General features: G+C 41.4%; 1 long non-coding RNA gene across 1 annotated transcript; it reads right to left on the bottom strand.

Moving 5' to 3' along the window:
• Window positions 1–8,901: 8,901 nt before the first annotated feature.
• On the bottom strand, window positions 8,902–10,715 carry LOC125727894 (uncharacterized). Its single transcript, XR_007388882.1, has 5 exons — window positions 10,217–10,715; window positions 9,912–10,053; window positions 9,588–9,749; window positions 9,380–9,477; window positions 8,902–9,269 (listed from the first exon to the last, which is right to left on the bottom strand). It is a non-coding gene; the product is annotated as an uncharacterized LOC125727894 (long non-coding RNA).
• Window positions 10,716–14,225: the final 3,510 nt, after the last annotated feature.

A 14,225-nucleotide genomic window follows, 5' to 3' on the forward strand; every position in this document is an offset into this window, starting at 1 on the left:
CTCTATTTTATGTACTATTATTATTGAACTTTTCATTTTATTCCATGTACTCCATTTCCACCCACTTATTCTTTCCATTAGCTTTGGAACCGCTTATCACTGCTTGCAGTTATATTTATTATTATTATTATTATTATTCTGCCCTAGAACTGAATGTACAGCCTAAACCGTAAGTGCTAGAATTGTGAAACTTGGTAGGATGATGTCAATTCCTCCCCGCTACTCAGATAATCCGATCCAACCATGTCGGCCAGATGGGGGCGCCGTGGCGCCCCCTAACGCGTTTTGATTGATATCTCCTGTCCTGATAAGTCCTATAATTGAAATTCATATTTCTTCTGATAGAGACATCCTTGCCCTACCAACTTGCCATTTGGACTATGAAGCTCCGCCTACTTAGATTTTTTGCTAATTTGCATAATTTGCAAAACCTACTTTTGCTTGTAATTCCTACACCGTCTGACGGAATCAGACAAATGAGGTATCAAACCGATCAGGTCTCTGAGCTGATGAATACTAATTCAAATAACCCTGATATTGGTCTATCATACGGCCACGAGCCACGCCCAAAGTCTATGTAAATTTAGCCAGTATTGGTCTGACTGTTATAACTTGGCCATACCTTAGCCTACCTTCACCAAATTTGAAATCCTATCTCCGTACCCCATTCTGGGGACACTGTTGAAGGCGGGCCGCATTTCGTCAATAGGGGGCGCTACAACTAAAAACTGCCAATATCTCCTGACTTCCTTGACCGATCCAAATGAAATTTGGCATACATGTACTACTCTGAAGCCTGAGGTCAGGAATCTATCAGGGCAGTCATTAGTCATAAAACCCTAGCCACCATCAGCCAATCAAAATCAAGCAGCATTCTGACAGGCCTTTGACAGGCTTAACAACAGCTGATCTGAACAAAAATAGGCTTGTACATTTGTCTCCTAACCCCTAGCAATTCCTGCGAAGGCCACACCAATTGTCCACATGGGGGCGCTACAGCGACAGGATTTGCATTTCTGCTTATTTCTATTGAACTGTTAATGATAAAATTGAGATTTGTTACTTATCTAATGCACTGGCCCATGCCAAATTCAACGCCATGTAGAACTTCATCCTATCTCTTTCCGCTTTTGCGTATTTTATAGGAGTCTGAAAACATGACATTTCGTTAACCTCCTTGGATTTTCAACCAACCTATGTAAATCTGGTATCATTCAAATCAGGAGACAGTCCTGGTATACAATTATTCAAAAAATCCTAAACTTTCTATAAGGTACGGCGACCAGCCACATCCAGACCATACAGGTGCCACGCCCACTTCAATCAGACAGCTGTATCTCAGGCCTGCCTCAGCCAATCACTACCAAACTTGAATATGTCATCAAGGACGGTAGTGGGTAAGGGCCCTCCAAATTTGGTGCCGATTGGTCAAACGGGGGCGCTACAGCAATGCAATATGTGTCTCTAAACCTGCAAAACCAGTGAAAGTGACATTTATCTCATTTCTGTTCAAGTCTCATATTACTGGTAAAAATCCTTTGTACTGCAAGTTCTGTGAGTCATGCCAAATCAAGATATATGTATTGCATAATAACAGTCATCTGCATTCCCTTGTGATATTTAAAAACGGATTAAATGAAATATTCCTATAACTTTAACAATCTACACCCCATGTAAGTGATTCTGGTGTCAAGTCAATCAAGACACTGCCGTCAGGGATGATTATTAAAAAATACCTGACCTTTCTGTATAATATGGCCACCAGCCACACCCAACCTGCATCATTTATAAGCCGATTTCAATCAAACAGCTAAATCTCAGGCATGCTTCATCCAATCCTCACGAAATTTGATCCACTTATGTAGCACTGGTCTACAGACATACCCTCAAACTTTGATGCCGATCGGTCAAACGGGGGTGCTATGGCCACTATCTGTATACTCCTAAGATCCACCTTAGGTCAAACAGCTAAATCTCAGGCTTGCTTCATCCAATCCTCACAAAATTTCACCCACTAATGTAGCACTGGCCCACAGACAGACCCTCCAACTTTGATGTCGATCAGTCAAACGGGGGCGCTATGGCGACTGTTCATATGTGTCTAAGAGCAAACTTGGCTGAGAAGGCCTAAAAATATTGAATAGAATTTATCCATGGAGCGCAGGCTCCACCTGCTGGCCAAACCATTTCAATTCCTATTTCAATCAAACAGCTAAATCTCAGGCATGCTTCATCCGATTCTCACCAAATTTTACCCACTAATGTAGCACGGCCTCCCAGAGAGACCCACCAACTTTGGTGCCGATCAGTCAAACAGGGGCGCTACAGCCACTGTTCATATGCCATCATCCCAAACCATATATTCAGTCAAGCTCAGGCACTTCACCAGACAGATCTACATTGGTGATATTTCTCCTAAGCAGGTGCAATTACATTTTCCTCCTGTTTCTCATCCACCCTTTTTCTTATCCTAACTAAACGTTTCTACTGTAACATCAACATGTCAGATCTCATGCTATAGTAGTACTGTTTCCTACTTTCTGACTATTTAAATGCATTGGCCAGCAATTACAGTCTCTATTTCATGTCCTATTATTATTGAACTTTTCATTTTATGCCATTGAACTTTTCATTTTATGCTGTGTACTCCATGTCTACCCACTTATTCTGTCCATTAGTTTCTCATGCTATCGTAGTAGTATTTCCTACTTTCTGACTATTTAAATGCATTGCCCAGCAGTTACGGTCTCTATTTTATGTCCTATTATTATTGAACTTTTTATTTTATTCCATGTACTCCATTTCTACCCACTTATTCTTTCCATTAGCTTTGGAACCGCTTATCACTGCTTGCAGTTATATTTAAGGTTCCAAAGCACGAAGTGCTATGGAACCTTATTGTTTTTCTTAGGATTATTATTATTATTATTATTTTTCTGCCCTAAAACTGAATGTACAGCCTAAACCGTAAGTGCTAGAATTATGAAACTTGGTAGGATGATGTCAATTCCTCCCCGCTACTCAGATAATCCGACCCAACCATGTCGGCCAGATGGGGGCGCCGTGGCGCCCTCTAACGCGTTTTGATTGATATCTCCTGTCCTGTTAGTCCTATAATTGAAATTCATATTTCTACTGATAGAGACATCCTTGCCCTACCAACTTGCCATTTGGACTATGAAGCTCCGCCTACTTAGATTTTTTGCTAATTTGCATAATTTGCAAAACCTACTTTTGCTTGTAATTCCTACACCGTCTGACGGAATCAGACAAATGAGGTATAAAACTGATCAGGTCTCTGAGCTGATGAATAATAATTCAAAAAACCCTGATATTGGTCTATCATACGGCCACTAGCCACGCCCAAAGTCTACGTAAATTTAGCCAGTATTGGTCTGACTGTTATAACTTGGCCATACCTTAGCCTACCTTCACCAAATTTGAAATCCTATCTCCGTACCCCATTCTGGGGACACTGTTGAAGGCGGGCCGCATTTCGTCAATAGGGGGCGCTACAACTAAAAACTGCCAATATCTCCTGACTTCCTTGACCGATCCAAATGAAATTTGGCATACATGTACTACTCTGAAGCCTGAGGTCAGGAATCTATCAGGGCAGTCATTAGTCATAAAACCCTAGCCACCATCAGCCAATCAAAATCAAGCAGCATTCTGACAGGCCTTTGACAGGCTTAACAACAGCTGATCTGAACAAAAATAGGCTTGTACATTTGTCTCCTAACCCCTAGCAATTCCTGCGAAGGCCACACCAATTGTCCACATGGGGGCGCTACAGCGACAGGATTTGCATTTCTGCTTATTTCTATTGAACTGTTAATGATAAAATTGAGATTTGTTACTTATCTAATGCACTGGCCCATGCCAAATTCAACGCCATGTAGAACTTCATCCTATCTCTTTCCGCTTTTGCGTATTTTATAGGAGTCTGAAAACATGACATTTCGTTAACCTCCTTGGATTTTCAACCAACCTATGTAAATCTGGTATCATTCAAATCAGGAGACAGTCCTGGTATACAATTATTCAAAAAATCCTAAACTTTCTATAAGGTACGGCGACCAGCCACATCCAGACCATACAGGTGCCACGCCCACTTCAATCAGACAGCTGTATCTCAGGCCTGCCTCAGCCAATCACTACCAAACTTGAATATGTCATCAAGGACGGTAGTGGGTAAGGGCCCTCCAAATTTGGTGCCGATTGGTCAAACGGGGGCGCTACAGCAATGCAATATGTGTCTCTAAACCTGCAAAACCAGTGAAAGTGACATTTATCTCATTTCTGTTCAAGTCTCATGTTACTGGTAAAAATCCTTTGTACTGCAAGTTCTGTGAGTCATGCCAAATCAAGATATATGTATTGCATAATAACAGACATCTGCATTCCCTTGTGATATTTAAAAACGGATTAAATGAAATATTCCTATAACTTTAACAATCTACACCCCATGTAAGTGATTCTGGTGTCAAGTCAATCAAGACACTGCCGTCAGGGATGATTATTAAAAAATACCTGACCTTTCTGTATAATATGGCCACCAGCCACACCCAACCTGCATCATTTATAAGCCGATTTCAATCAAACAGCTAAATCTCAGGCTTGCTTCATCCAATCCTCACGAAATTTGATCCACTTATGTAGCACTGGTCTACAGACATACCCTCAAACTTTGATGCCGATCGGTCAAACGGGGGTGCTATGGCCACTATCTGTATACTCCTAAGATCCACCTTAGGTCAAACAGCTAAATCTCAGGCTTGCTTCATCCAATCCTCACAAAATTTCACCCACTAATGTAGCACTGGCCCACAGACAGACCCTCCAACTTTGATGTCGATCAGTCAAACGGGGGCGCTACGGCGACTGTTCATATGTGTCTAAGAGCAAACTTGGCTGAGAAGGCCTAAAAATATTGAGTAGAATTTATCCATGGAGCGCAGGCTCCACCTGCTGGCCAAACCATTTCAATTCCTATTTCAATCAAACAGCTAAATCTCAGGCATGCTTCATCCGATTCTCACCAAATTTTACCCACTAATGTAGCACGGCCTCCCAGAGAGACCCACCAACTTTGGTGCCGATCAGTCAAACAGGGGCGCTACAGCCACTGTTCATATGCCATCATCCCAAACCATATATTCAGTCAAGCTCAGGCACTTCACCAGACAGATCTACATTGGTGATATTTCTCCTAAGCAGGTGCAATTACATTTTCCTCCTGTTTCTCATCCACCCTTTTTCTTATCCTAACTAAACGTTTCTACTGTAACATCAACATGTCAGATCTCATGCTATTGTAGTACTGTTTCCTACTTTCTGACTATTTAAATGCATTGGCCAGCAATTACAGTCTATTTCATGTCCTATTATTGAACTTTTCATTTTATGCCATTGAACTTTTCATTTTATGCTGTGTACTCCATGTCTACCCACTTATTCTGTCCATTAGCTTCTCATGCTATCGTAGTAGTATTTCCTACTTTCTGACTATTTAAATGCATTGCCCAGCAGTTACGGTCTCTATTTTATGTACTATTATTATTGAACTTTTCATTTTATTCCATGTACTCCATTTCCACCCACTTATTCTTTCCATTAGCTTTGGAACCGCTTATCACTGCTTGCAGTTATATTTATTATTATTATTATTATTTTTCTGCCCTAGAACTGAATGTACAGCCTAAACCGTAAGTGCTAGAATTGTGAAACTTGGTAGGATGATGTCAATTCCTCCCCGCTACTCAGATAATCCGATCCAACCATGTCGGCCAGATGGGGGCGCCGTGGCGCCCCCTAACGCGTTTTGATTGATATCTCCTGTCCTGTTAGTCCTATAATTGAAATTCATATTTCTTCTGATAGAGACATCCTTGCCCTACCAACTTGCCATTTGGACTATGAAGCTCCGCCTACTTAGATTTTTTGCTAATTTGCATAATTTGCAAAACCTACTTTTGCTTGTAATTCCTACACCGTCTGACGGAATCAGACAAATGAGGTATCAAACCGATCAGGTCTCTGAGCTGATGAATACTAATTCAAATAACCCTGATATTGGTCTATCATACGGCCACGAGCCACGCCCAAAGTCTATGTAAATTTAGCCAGTATTGGTCTGACTGTTATAACTTGGCCATACCTTAGCCTACCTTCACCAAATTTGAAATCCTATCTCCGTACCCCATTCTGGGGACACTGTTGAAGGCGGGCCGCATTTCGTCAATAGGGGGCGCTACAACTAAAAACTGCCAATATCTCCTGACTTCCTTGACCGATCCAAATGAAATTTGGCATACATGTACTACTCTGAAGCCTGAGGTCAGGAATCTATCAGGGCAGTCATTAATCATAAAACCATAGCCACCATCAGCCAATCAAAATCAAGCAGCATTCTGACAGGCCTTTGACAGGCTTAACAACAGCTGATCTGAACAAAAATAGGCTTCTACATTTGTCTCCTAACCCCTAGCAATCCCTGCGAAGGCCACACCAATTGTCCACATGGGGGCGCTACAGCGACAGGATTTGCATTTCTGCTTATTTCTATTGAACTGTTAGTGATAAAATTGAGATTTGTTACTTATCTAATGCACTGGCCCATGCCAAATTCAAAGCCATGTAGAACTTCATCCTATCTCTTTCCGCTTTTGCGTATTTTATAGGAGTCTGAAAACATGACATTTCGTTAACCTCCTTGGATTTTCAACCAACCTATGTAAATCTGGTATCATTCAAATCAGGAGACAGTCCTGGTATACAATTATTCAAAAAATCCTAAACTTTCTATAAGGTACGGCGACCAGCCACATCCAGACCATACAGGTGCCACGCCCACTTCAATCAGACAGCTGTATCTCAGGCCTGCCTCAGCCAATCACTACCAAACTTGAATATGTCATCCAGGACGGTAGTGGGTAAGGGCCCTCCAAACTTGGTGCCGATTGGTCAAACGGGGGCGTTACAGCAATGCAAAATGTGTCTCTAAACCTGCAAAACCAGTGAAAGTGACATTTATCTCATTTCTGTTCAAGTCTCATATTACTGGTCAAAATCCTTTGTACTTCAAGTTCTGTGAGTCATGCCAAATCAAGATATATGTATTGCATAATAACAGTCATCTGCATTCCCTTGTGATATTTAAAAACTGATTAAATGAAATATTCCTATAACTTTAACAATCTACACCCCATGTAAGTGATTCTGGTGTCAAGTCAATCAAGACATGGCCATTAGGGATGATTATTAAAAAATACCTGACCTTTCTGTATAATATGGCCACCAGCCACACCCAACCTGCATCATTTATAAGCCGATTTCAATCAAACAGCTAAATCTCAGGCTTGCTTCATCCAATCCTCACAAAATTTCACCCACTAATGTAGCACTGGCCCACAGACAGACCCTCCAACTTTGATCCCGATCGGTCAAACGGGTGCGCTATGGCGACTGTTCATATGTGTCTAAGATAAAACTTGGCTGAGAAGGCCTAAAAATATTGAATAGAATTTATCCATGGAGCGCAGGCTCCACCTGCTGGCCAAACTATTTCAATTCCTATTTCAATCAAACAGCTAAATCTCAGGCATGCTTCATCCGATTCTCACCAAATTTTACCCACTAATGTAGCACGGCCTCCCACAGAGACCCACCAACTTTGGTGCCGATCAGTCAAACAGGGGCGCTACAGCCACTGTTCATATGCCATCATCCCAAACCATATATTCAGTCAAGCTCAGGCACTTCACCAGACAGATCTACATTGGTGATATTTCTCCTAAGCAGATGCAATTACATTTTCCTCCTGTTTCTCATCCACCCTTTTTCTTATCCTAACTAAACATTTCTACTGTAACATCCCAGAGAGACCCACCAACTTTGGTGCCGATCAGTCAAATGGGGGCGCTACAGCCACTGTTCATATATGTCTAAGACCCACCTTAGTTAATTCAGCTGAAATATCCTTATTTTCCATCAAATATTTAAAGATTAATCACCCTCTCCTTCATCTGAGTCCATATTTTCAATTTCCTTTTACTTTCCTGCCATTTGACTTTTACAAATTCATCAGCCTTCAATTATACTTCAGGCTGTGTAAACTGCAGCAATTGCAATTTTGTAATAAATTAGTCAGCAGGTGGAGTCAATTCTCTATTTATAAAATGCCAATCAATATTTTCATGCCTTCTGATGTCTAAAAGAACTGGTTACAAAGCATGATTTTACTGCTGCTTTATGCAGCAGTCACTCTAATGAGCACTGCTGTTCTGAATATGCAACACAGCCTATGGTGACACAGGCAGTATAAACTAAGCTTAATGTGTAAGATCTAGACTTAGAACATTAGGTGTATAAGATATCTAGAATATTAGATGTCTACCTACTAATACATCTAATAGAAATCACACATTGTTTTGGGGTCAGTCACTCCAACGAACGGTTCTACATGAAGTCCTATATTAGCATGGTTAGGCTGTTTCTGCTAATAGGAGAAGTCAAACTGCCAGACCAGTTACTACATGTATGGTACATGGTAATATTATACATTATAGCTATTTACTGTGACATTTTGGTGTGATATTTCTTAAATGTTGGTTATGGCATTGACATACTTTTTGTATGTGGTTTTTTTCACTGTCTGATGGAAGTGCCCTAATTCAAACTGATTCTGATATTTACATGTGTATTTAAAATGCTTAAGAATGACAACTGTAACATTAATTATAATCTTTATTATTATTTCTTAGAGGCACAGTAGAAAACAAATTACACACATTTTAAAATTACAAGAAACTACATTTGTCTTAACCAGACATTTAGGTTTGTGTCATTGTTTTTAGAGGCTCATCTGAATATACAATGAAATGTAGGTGAACACAAGGATCACAAACAAAAATAAATCATTATTTTAATATCAATTGAACTATGACATCATGACTGAATTCTACAACATGTTTCCCAGTACATGAATGTTAGGACACATGATTAAAGTGTGGGTACTGCCCAGTAAAAGTGAAAAGAACTGAATGAATACACATAGAAATAAATTCATATATGAGAGATAGATAGATAGATAGATAAAAATATAGATAAAATTAAATAAAAGCACTAGAAAAAAACTGTGAGACAGCATAGTCATGTGATCTATGTGCAGTGTTTGAGTCCATTAGAGAAGGCTTTGCTCATCAGCAAAACGGCTGCAGGGACACTTGATGTGCTGGGTATGGCATCAGTGACATCAAGGTAAGGCACTGGAGAAGAGAGTAAAACCAGACAGCTGTATGTGAGGCAACCAGACACTGACGGTTGCAAAGTAAGAGTCCTTCATAGAGAAAAACATCTTTGAATGAGGCAAACTCACAAGGCTGCCCATCTCATTGTTCCCATGCAGGAGGCAGTGTGATGTGTTATGGAAACTTGACATGGTGGCCATGGGGTCAGTAACATGAACAGCACGTGCTAGAAGAAAGATTAAAACCACAAACCAGCATATAAGTTAGATACACACTGACAGAGTGAAACTAAAACTACAGCAAAGAGGAAGAAACCTTTGAAAAAGGCAAACTCACAAGGTCAGTGCATGCTGCTGTGGCCATGTAGCATTCAGTGCGATGTGTCACACTCCCAATCTAGGGCCGTAGAACGGAGAATGCAGTACAGTAGAGCTTGGACAGACAGATGTCCCTTGGTTTGGTCCTCAGGGTGGCATATGACAGTTCTGCATTGGTGACCTAAGGTTATCAATAGGAAAAGGGAGGTTGAAATATGGATTATAACAATGTAGTAGAGAGTTCTGACAATGCTTAGTTAGCTAATGTATAAGCTGTTACATTGCAAACTGTGGTAGCTTAACTAAGACACAGATGTTAAGTGAGAGACTGTCACTCACGCACCTTTGCTTTGCCCACCTAGTTGTGGCACATCCACTGTACCTAGATGAACATTTCTCACACACTGGCCAGCTTTCCCAGTTAGATCTTAGCTCATCCACATGCATGACTGTTCAGCATTACTTCATTTTAGCTGTGTGAAGTGCTGTAAAACAAAAATATACAAAACATACACATTACTCCAAAAACTGCATCATATATAAAATGCCACAATACAGTCAAAGTGTATGTATGTCTAACATTTCGTTTTACAGTGTGAAACTATACTGTACAACACTATACAGACAGATGTCAGTATGAAGTCTTACCTTGGCCCATAGATGTCTGTGCCTCTTCGCCCTCTCACTATTCTTTTTCAGCAAAGCCTTCCATGGTGTTTCAGTGACATTCTGTGCCTTCTCAGCACATTTTGTAGTGCAAGACATTAGTTCTATAGTGTCTACATCTGATGGTACATTTACTTACATTAATTTCATTGTAATTATATATTCCATTTTATATACAGAACTACACATTTACATTTTCCAAAATGCTGTGGTGCTTTGTAAAGAGGTTCAGTGCACTGTACTGACTCATAACAGAAGATTTTTAAATACACAATAATAAATTTCATGAATAAAAAAGTCAATTAAATCATAGCACATGTATAATTCATTTTCTTTTTTGGAAAATTCATAACATCAAAAAATTTTGTTGTAATGCTGTTCTGAGCAACTTGACAGGGCACATCGCCTCCCTTTTTAAAGCCCACATTGCTTGCTCTGTGCTAATCTTGCCCTAGTCCCCACACTGAGCCCCAGAGCCAGCTGCTCTATACCTGCCCCCCCACACCTAGCCCCAAACTCCTGCTTCCTGAAGCTCAGCCCCAGCGACCCTCCTGTAAGCTTAGCCCTACACGTAGTGGTCACCCAAGCACCCCACCCAACCCCAATCCTCAGCATCAGCCCCCAGGCCAACCTATAGCCTCCCCTGCCCTAGCCCCAGTGCCAGCACCATGAAGCCCACCACAGCCCCCCCCATGCGTGTTGCCAGCCCTAGGCACAGTGGCAGCCTCCTGAAGGTCGGCTTTAGCCGCCCAAAGCCCGATATGAGCCCTACCTGCAGTGCTAGCCCCCTAAACACCAGCCGCACTTCCAACTCCTGACGGTAAGTTGCACCCTCCCAAGAGCCAGCCCCAGTGCCAGCCCCCTGAGGCGCACGCCTCCAGAAAACTATCACTCCAGCACAAAATGTATTATGTTTCTTTATGCAGTTTCCTACAGATAATGTTTTTATACAGTTTCTTAGAGATAATGTAGTGCTACACATTCATGATGGCTAAAATACGTCGGCATTACTGAAACAGAGATGCTGTTTGTCACGATGTCTTTCACATACACATGATCAATCAAAGTGCCTTTCCTAGTGGTTGCTTCTTCGACAAGTTGAGTATACCCATGTTCTTCCATAAAATTAGCGATTGTACTTACTGCCAGAAGATTTTCATTGAAGTCGCCCATGATGATTTTCCCGCCTTCCACACTGTCCAACCGAGTGATCAACTGCATCAGGTTTTTCTGAAAGATTGCCAGATTATATGAGGGTGGTCTGTATATTACCAAGACTGTTGTTCTTAGTAGGCCCACACTGAACTGCACGCACTCAATGTTCACGCACTGCACATCAGTCACAGTACAGTTGGTATGTTCTTTATAATACACACCCACACCACCATGTTGCTGCTTCTTCAATTCAGCAAAGAGAGCATCACTACCATCATATGCCAGATGTCTGGGTTTCCCATGGTATGTAAATCCAGGCAGCTGTACGTCTTCTGTGACTTCCTTTGAATTTAACCATGTCTCTGTCAAACAGATGATATCAGCTTCCATATACCTTTTGTCTTGGTTTAGGTCATCCAGGTGACATGAAAGTCCTTCAACATTATGCAGTAGAATCTTACATAATGATGGAACTTCCATGACAGGTTCAATAAATGCAGGCATGCTTTGCATTGCACTCTCAATGTCCTGTTTTGCATATATAACACTTTCCTTGAAGTCTTCTATTATAAGGCCTTTAAGAGAACTCACACGGCTTAATGCTACATATGCCTGTCCAGCTGCAAATATCTTCTTCAGTGATACAACAGCCTTATCCACCGTCAGACCTTGTACCTTGTGCACTGTACAAGCCCAAGCTAACTTCAATGGAAACTGACGTCGTGTCCCACCACTGTTTGTCACTCTCTCTTCCTCCGGTTTGATTTGTGTAGCTTTGTCCAACCCTGGTTTTAGGCATAGCTTCTTTCCCCTGAGTGCCTTTCCAGCTGCTTCATTGTCAAATGTTACGTATATTTCAGATGGAAAATCCTCATCAGTATCAAAGCACACGTCACTGACTGTACCGAATGCACCATTTACCAGGCCATCTGAAACATCAATGTTTTTCAGCAGCATTACCCGTGCATTGACACCAATATGAAGTGATTCTGCCAAACATGTCTTGCTAACTTTTGCATGATGTCCATCTTTCCTCTGCAGTCTACCAGTTCCAGCAACCCTTTCAAAATCCTGAGCATGAATGATGACGGGGTCTGCACATATCTTACGGAGCATGTGATAGTTATGCTGATCAACTTGATCATTGGTTGCATAAATATGAAGAGCAGTACTTTCTTGTCCTTGGCCTGTCATACATTGTTTTAGCATAGTAATGTCTTCCTCTAGCATCGAATCACCCCTTTTGAGTTTCCTTAGCCGATTCAGCAACTGTGCAAAGTCCATATCTTTCTGTCTCATGATGTCCGTCAGCTCCACTGAAGCAAAATGATTCTGCCATAGATTGACACCTTTAGGCTCAGTATACAAAGGTTTTCCTTTCACAGGAGAAAGCTGGTAGAAGTCTCCAACAGCAACTATTGAGACATTACCAAAAGCAGAATAATCTCCAATTTGCTTGATTTGTCTCAATCTCCCATGAATATATGACAGCAGTTTGTGATCAACCATTGAAATTTCATCGATAATTAATATCTGCAGCTTTCCCAGTTCAGCTCTCAATGAATTTATTTTTTCATCTCCAAGTGGTTCGTACGGGAGCTTTACATCTGTTGCAATGTGGAAACAGGTGTGTATCGTCGCTGCGTTGATGTTGTAGGCACTAACCCCAGTTGGAGCAGTCAGTAACACATGTCTCTCATCCGGGTTATCTGACAACTTTGACAAGATACGAGATGCCTCATAATGTATTGCTTTGATTAAGACAGACTTGCCCACACCTCCAGGTCCAGATATGAAGACATGAAATGGTTCTGCATTTTCACCACGTGTCTTCTGTAAACACCAGCTTCGTATTTTGTAAAAGATCTCAGACTGCTTCTTGTTCAGTGAGCGAAGCAAAGCCAATGCTTCCTGCCTGGACATACCACAAGGATTCTCCTGGAACATATGGCGAGTAGGTCTTGGTAACAAATCTGGTATCTCATCACGTTGTTCTCTCATTTCTGGCGTTGCACTTGATTTGCTGGCAAGACACTCTAACCGTTCACGTTCAGTCTCCGGACAAATCTCTGACCAAGCATCTTCCATCGCACCATGCAACTGTAGGTCTTCCTCAGCTTTCTCTATTGCTTTTGATTCCTTTTCAAACGTTGCCATATTTGAGTCTACAACCAGTTTCACTGAATGCAATTCATCATCAGAAAACCTCACAAACCCAGTTTCATAGAATTCCTGGTAACTGCTAAAACTAGATGGTTTCAGCTGGCCGTCCATATAATGCGGTAGAAAAAGTTGCAAAATGCTGTGGTAATATTTTTCAGGGTCCTTTGTGGGTGAAAAGCGAACATACCGAACAACAGCTGCATCACTGCGTGTCCTTTTCTTCATAAATCCTAGTTTTCTGTCCAGCTCAACACTTCCATTGCATGAACTCTGAGATTTAGATAATATTCTGTACTCAGATGCAAACCTTGCCAAGCACATTCCTGAAAACTCCTCTGTTTTTGGTCTGGCTTTATATCGATCAGTGATACTATTCATCCAAATACCCTGATCATCCTCATTCTCACACTCAGCTTTCTTCCGTATCACGTTCAGTGGAAGGCTCATTTTCACCACATGCTGTCCGGTTGGGATAAATTGCACCTTTCGTGATCCCTCTTTCAACCTCATGTTAGTCAAGCGATAAACACTTTCCTGAGCTGAAACTTCACGATTGTGCAAGAAAACACTGCCAAGTTGCCGAAGAGCTTCTTTTGCATCAAGGTTACCTTGCTGGGTGGCCTCTTTTTGGGCATTTGCCAGTAGCAGTCCCATCTCTCTCTCAGCTTTGGAA

This window comes from Brienomyrus brachyistius, unplaced genomic scaffold, assembly GCF_023856365.1.
Source record: "Brienomyrus brachyistius isolate T26 unplaced genomic scaffold, BBRACH_0.4 scaffold126, whole genome shotgun sequence".
Classification (NCBI taxonomy): Eukaryota; Metazoa; Chordata; class Actinopteri; order Osteoglossiformes; family Mormyridae; genus Brienomyrus; species Brienomyrus brachyistius.